A 9,342-nucleotide genomic window follows, 5' to 3' on the forward strand; every position below is an offset into this window, starting at 1 on the left:
TTTTCGGAATGGGCTGAAAATTTACGGTGATTTTTATGCACTAAAAGAGACCCCCGAAGCACCAAATCTGGGCCAGGAAGTGGATCAGGAAGCCACAAGCTAGCTGGGCGCCCCCACCCCCCTAGGTCGCACCCCCTGTCTTATGACTTTCTCAAGAACCTTCCCGGCATGAGACCGACGCCAAAAAATCCTATGAATACCAAAAACCCTCAGAAAGAAACCTAGATCGGGAGTTCCGCCGCCGCAAGCCTCTAGAGCCACGAAAAAACAATCGGGAGCCCATTCCGGCACCCTGTCAGAGGGGGAAACCATCACCGGAGGCCATCTTCATCATCCCTACGGTCTCCATGATGAGGAGGGAGTAGTTCACCCTCGGGGCTGAGGGTATGTACCAGTAGCTATGTGTTTGATCTCTCTCTCTCATGTTCTTTAGATGGCATGATCTTGATGTATCGCGAGTTTTATTAATATAGATGAATCATATGGAGTTTTCCCCTCTCAATCTTCTTATGATGAATTGAGTTTTCTCTTTGAAGTTTTCTTATCGGATTGATTCTTTAAGGATTTGAGGACACTTGATGTATGTCTTGTGATGGGATATCTGTGGTGACAATGGGATGTTCTATTGATCCACTTGATGTATGTTTTGGTGATGAACTTGTGGGCTCCGTGACCTTGGGAATCTATGCATAGGGGTTGGCACATGTTTTTGCCTTGACTATTCGGTAGAAACTTTGGGGCACTCTTTGAAGTTCTTTGTGTTGGATTGAACATGATGAACCTGAAATTATGTGATGCATATCGTATAATCATGCCCATGGATACTTGTGGTGACATTGGAGTATTTAGGTGACATTAGGGTTTTGGTTGATGTATATCTTAAGGTGTTATTTTAGTACGAACTCTAGGGTTGTTCGTGACACTTATAGGGATAGCTCATAAGATTGATCAGAATTGACAACTTTTAGGTGGTTTCGTACCCTACAATATTTTTTCGTTTGTTCTTCGCTATTTATGACTTTGGAGTGAACTCTTTGTCGCACGTTGGGGATTTATATATGATTCAACTATGTTGGTATTGTTGAGAGAACTTGCACTAGTGAAAGTATGGACCCTAGGCCTTGTTTCCAAGCATTTATACAATGTTTTGCTCGTTGTTTACTATTTGTTACCTTGCTATTTTTATATTTTCAGATTACAAAAACCTATATATACCATCCATATTACACTTGTATAACCATCTCTTCGCCGAACTAGTGCACCTATACAATTTACCGTTGTATTGGATGTGTTGCAGACACAAGAGACTCTTTATTATTTGATTGCAGGGTTGCTTGAGAGAGACCATACTCATCCTACGCCTCCCATGGATTGATAAACCTTAGGTCATCCACTTGAGGGAAACTTGTTGTTGTCCTACAAAACTCTGCACTTGGAGGCCCAACACGAGTCTACAAAAATAAGTTTGTGTAGTAGACATCACCTACCACATGCTTGAACATCTACCCTACCACAAATTGCAACCGCAACATAGTAATCAACGATATAAGCTCACAGATCAGAGAACTAATCAACCTTGCATGTACATCAACCCCTCACTACAGCTCAGATCTAGCTAGAAGGAATAGAGAGAAAGGGGGATTAAATTCGATGCCATGGATGCAGCTCGAGGACGATGGGGGAACGATCGTAGATCACCGTCGGCTGGTGAAGGACCGCCGACGCCGTGGACCGCCAGCCGATGAAGATGTGTCGCTTACGTGCACGTTAGTGCCAATGCGCGTCGGTGGGAAAGCTCGAAAGGGGGGACAATGGTGGCGGGAGTTGGGGTGGTGAGGGAGGGGGCTAAATAGGGGCGGACTCGGCATGAGATGAGCCGAAATCTACCCGCCGATTTTTTGGCGACACGGGCGAGCTTGCGCCATCTCCCTGGTTGCACGAGGAGAGAAGCACGTCACCCTCCCCTGCGTCGCCCGAGCCAGGATCACGAGCTACTGCCGATTCGGGCTTTCCCCTGGGCCTGGCCTCGAGGTGCTTTAAGGTTCGTGCCATGACAGCCGCACAGTAAATGTAGGGAACCAAATGGTCCACTTCCTTCCCGCGCGGGCAAGGCTGGGCCTAATGCAGGGAACCAAACACGCCCTATATAGTTGGCCAAACGAGCCGGCTAAATAGGCCAGCACGCCGGCACGCCCTGTCATGGGTCACGCACGACATGATCTAAACGGGTCATGCCACACACATAGCCCGTCTCGGGTTGTGTCTGACCATGAAGGCTCGACACGTGGGTCGGCACGGTGTGATTCCTTTATATTTTTAATTTTTGATTTATATTATATATATAATAACTCAACATGTCAAAATCAGTCCAAAAACATCATAAAATTTGTTCAAAATTGGGTTTGACGTGTCGACGGACCGGCCCGTATAGCTCTCGTGTCGTGTCTCAACCTCGAGGCTCCGCACGTGGGCCGACACAGCACGACCCGACTAATATTCGTGCTTGGTCGGGCCATGTCCTATCGGGCCCGTTTACGGTTGGGCCGTGTCAGACAGGCCCGTTTGGCCAGGTATGGTACGGTGTACTCCCTCCCTTTGGTTTTTGAGTGTTTATTCAAAAAACATATGTGTTTCTATTTGATGAGTCTTATTTTTATATTTTTATCTCATGTTCAGATTCTGGAGCGCATTGAAACATTGCGTGAAAGAAAGACTCAGGGATTCATGTATGCATTCATTTTTTTGCGAATGAACTTTGTATTACTCAAATGGTGATGACGAGATGATGTATATACTTCTTGCTCCTCGTTGGTTACCCCAAGTGGAAAGTTGAGATGTAGTCACCAGCAAGTTTTCCCTCACACGGAGACTGTAAGGTTTATCGAACCAGGAGGACTCCTAGGATCAACAAGTAGGTGTCCACTACCCCTGTCTAGCAGAAGACGTGGACCTGCACACACAACAAATAACTTTGCTCCCAATGAGTAAAGAGAGGTTGTCAATCTCTCCGGCCTTGTAGTTTGCAAAGGATCAAAACAGAAGCGCGAATAGTAATAGTGATTGGAATGGAAAAGTAAATGAAAACATTATATGATGGAGGTGTAAACAATGATGGTGATATGGACCGGAGTCACATGATGTTCACTAGTGATGTCTCTCTCCCAAAAGACGATAAACAGCTATGTTTGGGTAAACAAATTACAGCTGGGCAATTGACAGAATTATGAACACACCACAATGCTAATTATGCTACTTAAAAGTTAGAGGCTCAATAGTAATGGGCAGTACGCCAAGACAAGTAGACCATTTATTCATTAGCATGTACTTACTAATCATCCATCTTGAGATATCTATCCATAACATCTCGCTGGTTTTAAGTTGCGAGCCCCACCCAAAGTGTACACTCAAAGCAACGGACAACTTCATTAACGAACTATGCGTAAGGTAAAAAATCCTTGCAACCGTGGTCACAAGCACCGTTGTTTTATCCCTGGTGGAAACAACACATCCCCTAGTCTCATGTTTCAGTCACTCAAGCTAGACATCGAGGGGCATGAACCCACAATCATGCATAACGCTCCCTCTTGGAGTTAGAATCTACTACTCGGCCAAAGCAATAAATAGCAACGGAGAACATGCATGAATCAGTAAAGAACATAATATAAAAGGATGATCAAATATATAACTCATAACAATCTGAACATAATCTCATAATCCATCGGATCCCAACAAACCGAGCATAGCAATAGCAAGAGAATTACATATATGCCTTGATCATGTAGGGCAGCTCACAAGGATTAACCATTGAAGCACAAGATTGGAGAGGAGACATAACATAACTACTGGTCATGGACTCATGGTCCAAGGAGGACTACGCACGGCACGTCCGGTAAGCGTCCATGGCAGTGGAGAAGCTCTCGGAGGTCAATCCTCCCTCCGGCAGGGTGTCGGGAAGAGGTCTCCTCACGCTCCCGATCTCGGAAGCGCTGCGGCAGCGGAACGATGGAGAATTTCGTGATTCTAGATATGATGGAAGGTTTTTCTCGCGGAAGAGTAAATATAGGCCAAAGGAGGGCACCGGAGGAGGTGGGACCCACCCAGGCGGCCTCTTGGCGTGGCCTAGGGCCGGGCCGCGCCCACACGTCGCCTAGGAGGCCCCTGCCCCCCTCTGGCCCATCTTCGGTGATCTGGAAGCTTCCGTTACGCTGATTTTTTATATATTTTTCTTGGAATTTTTCGGGCTTTGGAAAATTGGGTAAAAGCCCCTGCAAAATAAACATGAGCAGACAAAAAATGGCACCGGGTGCCCTGCGTTAGTAGGTTAGTCCAAATATGTGTAAAATGATATAAAAGTGTAGCAATACATATAACAATGTCACACAAAAGATCATGGAACAAGCAGAACTTATAAATACGTTTGGGACGTATCAACATCCCCAAGCTTAATTTCTGCTCGTCCTCGAGTAGATAAATGATAACACAATAATTTCTGTGGTGCCATGCTAACACACATATAAGAACTTCAAAGTAAAGCAAGTGAGATATGCAATTCAAGTCAAGACAATAACAATCAAGAGTCTATATCTATTATTGAAATTAGCAAAGTAAGAACATAAAGGTGCAAGAGCTCTCGCTGTCCGTGACTCGAATGTCTCCGAATCGTGTTGCGTGCAAGAAGTGGAAGATGGGTTTAGAGCATAAAATATATTTTGAATTGAGAACTCAATCTACTAAAATTTCACACTTGGTCTCCTTCGGAATCTTATTTTGACTCATCCCCAGACCACTAGTGAGGCACAAGTCAAAATGATCCTCTCCCTTTCGATTTTGAGCACTCATGCATTGGATGAGAATAAGCAAGATATGTTATCACTTAGGACGGCAAAGAGAATAATGATGCGGAAGGAAGAGAAAAAGAGTGAAAGGCTCACATCAATGAGGACAACCATAGGCGAGAGAAAGCCAAATGATACATATGATGTGAGGAGTAGGGATTGCCATGTAACGGATGCACATATGAGCTAAGGTAAGCTCTCCAATGGAACTAGTGGGGGTGCCTCCAACTTGTTTGCTCATGAAGACCTAGAGCTCATTTGAGGAAGCTCATCATTGAAATATGCAAACCAAGTTCTATAGTGTAAGGGTCCTCACATAGTTATGCATGAATAATAATCTCTATGTAGTACAAATATAGCAATGGAGTACGAGTGTGGATCTTTCAAAAGGAATAGTAGTGTTGCCCCCTTCTCTCTCTTTTTTTATTTTTTATTTTTCTCTTTTTTCTTTTTTGTTTTTTGGTGGCCTCTTTGTCTCTTTCTTTTTTATCTCTCATTTGTCCTCTTTGGGATTTTTTAATTTGTCTTATTTGGGATATTTTCCTCTCTTAAGGGCAACACTCTATGTTTTACAAGAATAAGAAGAAAAATCATCACACTTTATAAGAAGTACTCAACATAAAGACAAGTGAAAACTATCATGATGTATGCAAATGTATGCCTCTGAAAGTGTAGGAGGATATGCAATGATACTACCGTGTCATGTAGCAGTAATAAGGGTAAGACCCAACTAGCATGCGACTCTACGATCAAGCAAAAGAATGTATGACATGAAGATCAAGTCATGAGATGGTGGATGTTGCATGGCAATGTATCTCAGAAAGGCTATGGAAATGCCTTAATAGTTAGGTATGGTGGCTGTTTTGAGGAAAGATATAATGAGGCTTATGTATGACAAAGCGTATCATGTCATGGGTTTGGATGCACCGGCGAAGTTTGCACCAACTCTCAATGTGAGAAAGGGCAATGCACGGTACCGAAGAGGCGAGCAAAATATGGATGGTGGTAGTGCCAACAATCGAATACTCACATTAGTCCGAAGAACTCATACACTTATTACAGGTAACTCTCTATCTAGTTAGGAAATTCATAAAGAGACAAGTACCCCGAGGAGGAGTGTTTGGGGGTTTGGTTATCCTTGCGCATCCTCGACTCATGGTAACGTGGTGGTACTCTATATATTCCAACCCCTCCAGAAGTTAGCGATCAATTTAGTAGCTAGAGTTCTCAACTAATTTTTAGTTTTTGAAAAACACACGAAATTCCCAAAATACGACACCTATCACTAATAGGATCAAGATCTTTGCACCAATAGTCCAAACATTTCTCAAATCAATACCTCAAAACTATTGCAAGTTACTACTATACTTAAATAGCAACCTCAATTACCTACTCATGCAAGACACACAACTCAGTTCAACAAGCCAACTCTCTAAACAAGATAAGCATGATAAATCAAGAGAGTTACAAAAGCAACCTAAATAATAGCTATTAAAAACATATATCATGAAAAATAAGAACTAGGCATGACAGTAGCTACGAAAAGATAAAGAACACACAAAAAGAATAAGCATGAAAACCTATGTTGTATTCTAGAGTGGAATGGGGTGTGTTTCTCTCCCAAACAAGGTAGGCTAGGTTCCGACTTGTTATGAACAACAAGAAAAACGAAAACAAACTAAAAAGTAAAGAGCAGGACACTCCAAGCATAGCATATAACATATGAAGTGATAAAAATATATCATGGAGATGGACGAACTAATGATTGTTGATAGAGAAGGGGATGCACGGGGGTATCCCCAAGCTTAGACACTTGAGTCTCCTTGAATATTTCTTCGGGTGCATGGGGTCATCCCCAAGCTTGAGCGCTTGACACTCTTGTATCTTCTTTCATCATCTCCCATCACATACTTGAAAAATCCCTTCATACAAAATTCATCATAAGCTGATTAGAGTGGTTAGTTGTAATGCCCCAAGTGTGGAACTTTCCCTTTTGGGTCCTGTTGTATGTGGGTCCACCCTGTCAGAGATATGTTGATGACACTTATGTCTATGTTTCCCTGTGCCACCCTGAGTTCATTGCATGTCTTCCTTGCATGCATGCTTAGAACAACATATCATGTCATCTCATCTCCTTATTCTTGTGATTTCATGTGACTCTTACTCTCTGTTTATTAGCATGCATGCATCCATGCCATGTCATTCATTGCCCTACCTTTTGTATGCATTTGATATTGATAGGTGTGAGGGTGTGGTTTAGTAATTTGTTTGATTGATGCCCATGTGATTATGGTGTGTGCAATGTAGGAGTGAGTGCTAGTCATTTAAGCTCTTGCTATTTAAACTCCTTTTCCCTTCTATTATTTCATGTCAAAAATTCCTTCTTCCAAAGTGATTTTAAAAATGTCTGGTGGTTAGAGTAAATTGTGTTTATGAGGAGGTGAATTTTTGCTGATTTGTTTTTTGTCTTTAAAGGAGCAAATAAACCCAAACAGTAAATAAATTACTGTTTTGCGTTTAAACCAAAATGGCTCCAAATATTTTATTTCGAATTTATTTGAGCAGGCCATAATTCCTTATGGCTAGGGCCTTTTTGCTTTGATTTTTTTTACCCCAACAGGACTGCTATAGTTTCTAAATCCTATCTGAGTAGTTCTTTCTTTTTAAAAAAATAGAAAACCAAACCCGTCGCAGTCTCGGCCTATCTATCGCCTTTGGCATCCGACGCCGCGGCCCAGCCCACTTCGCCCGGAGTCACGCGCGCGGGCGTCTTCCTCCTCCACTTTCCAGCGAGGCAGGCGGTCCCACCGGTCAGTCTCACTCCTCTTCCCTCCCCGAGCCGAAGCTCCCCGCACATGGCACAGCGGCGCACCCCTCGTTCCCCTCTCGCCCTATAAAACCCCTTGGCGTCCGTGCCTTGGCTAGGGTTTCCCTGCCGCCGCCGCCGCTCCACCAGATCTCCCCTCCCTCCTTCCTCTCTCGACGCGGTGAGGGAGGCGTTGGTTCCGCCATGGCCGACGGGTGAAGGAGGTCACCGTCGACGCCGTGGTACCTTCTCCTGGGCATCAAGGGCTCCAGGAGCACGCGGGCTTCACCACGGGCTCATTCCCGCCGCCAGATCGACGTTCCCGGCGCTGCTTCCTCTTCCTCCAGGAGCCCTTCTTATCCGACGAGCTCCGCCGCGACGCGCTCTTCTTCACGCTACTTCCCCTTCGGTTGCTCCCTCCTCGACTCGAGAACGAGGTAGCGCACCCCCTCCTTCCTCCCTGCCTCAGATCGGGCGCCGTAGCCGTAGGAATCGCCGGCGTGACGTCTCTGTCGCCGGAGCCGCAGGTCGCCGTGGCCACGTCTCGTTATAGGCCTTCGTGCATAGCTAGGTGCGGGAATGGATTCGTGTGGACGAGGGCTTCCTCCCCTCCACGAATCGGAGACGGATTCGACCCGCATCGCCGGCGAGGCACCTCTTCTGTTCCGGCGAGTCGACGGTAGCAGTTGTAGCTAGGGAGTGCTCTTCTGTTTTGCTGCGCATATATGTTCAGACAACGGATCATAGCGGAGTGGTAGAGTGCGTTTGTGCCTGATGGCGGGGCGCGCGTTCGATCCCCCCTCGGCCTCTTTTGGAGTTTTTCTATTTCAGTGCACAGAGATCTGTGTAGATGTTACCTTGCTCCCTTCCTCCACCCTGTCGATTAGACGACAGAGGCGTGGTGGTGTGTTGCTGCTGCTAGATCCTAGGGGTGCTAGGTTCGATTCCCAGAGGCCTCTATTTCTTTTGCTGCTCCTTTTTCTTTTTCTGCTTATTATTTTTTTCTGTATCCTAACTCCTACACATGTGGCTTGTCAGTTTTGTTTCCTGTTATTTTTTTTAACTCCTACACAGTGGTGATTGTTCCTGTTCCTGCTAGAATAGTGGAGTAGATATAGTTGAGAGTATGTTTTGCACACTAGGAGGTAATAAATAGTATTGCTACTTGTGATGTTTATGGTGGTTGTACCTTAGTGAAGAGGAGTCAACCTTGATAAGGGCATGATGCTAGATGCCTTGACAATTATGTGTGTAGTGCTTGGAGGTGATAAGTTGCACTAGCTAATCTTGCATAGCCCTAAATTTTGAACTTTGGTGTGGGCTAAGTTGAACTTGTAGCTTTAATTGTCTTGCATGGAAATACTGTGAGTGGGTGCCTCCCCCTCACCACATGTTTTGATGTGGTGCGATGTTCTAGGTGGCTCTATGTTAGCATGTAGAGGTGTGGTTCCTAGTTAAACTTGGGTAGATTGTTGTGGGGATTGCTCCTTGAGTATGACATGAATCCTAGAAAGATCCTAGGGGTGCTTGTGAGAGTGTGCACCATCACATGGCCATATGTGGGGGTGTGCATACCCTCTTGTTAGCTTAGAGTTTCTTTTGTTTTGAGCTTGATGCTAGTGCTTGTGAGGAATTGTGTGTGTTGGAGTTGTTGATGTGCATGACACAAAGATGGGGTTCAAACCCCCATGTCACTTTGTC

The sequence above is a fragment of the Hordeum vulgare genome, chromosome 7H (genome assembly GCF_904849725.1).
Source record: "Hordeum vulgare subsp. vulgare chromosome 7H, MorexV3_pseudomolecules_assembly, whole genome shotgun sequence".
Classification (NCBI taxonomy): Eukaryota; Viridiplantae; Streptophyta; class Magnoliopsida; order Poales; family Poaceae; genus Hordeum; species Hordeum vulgare.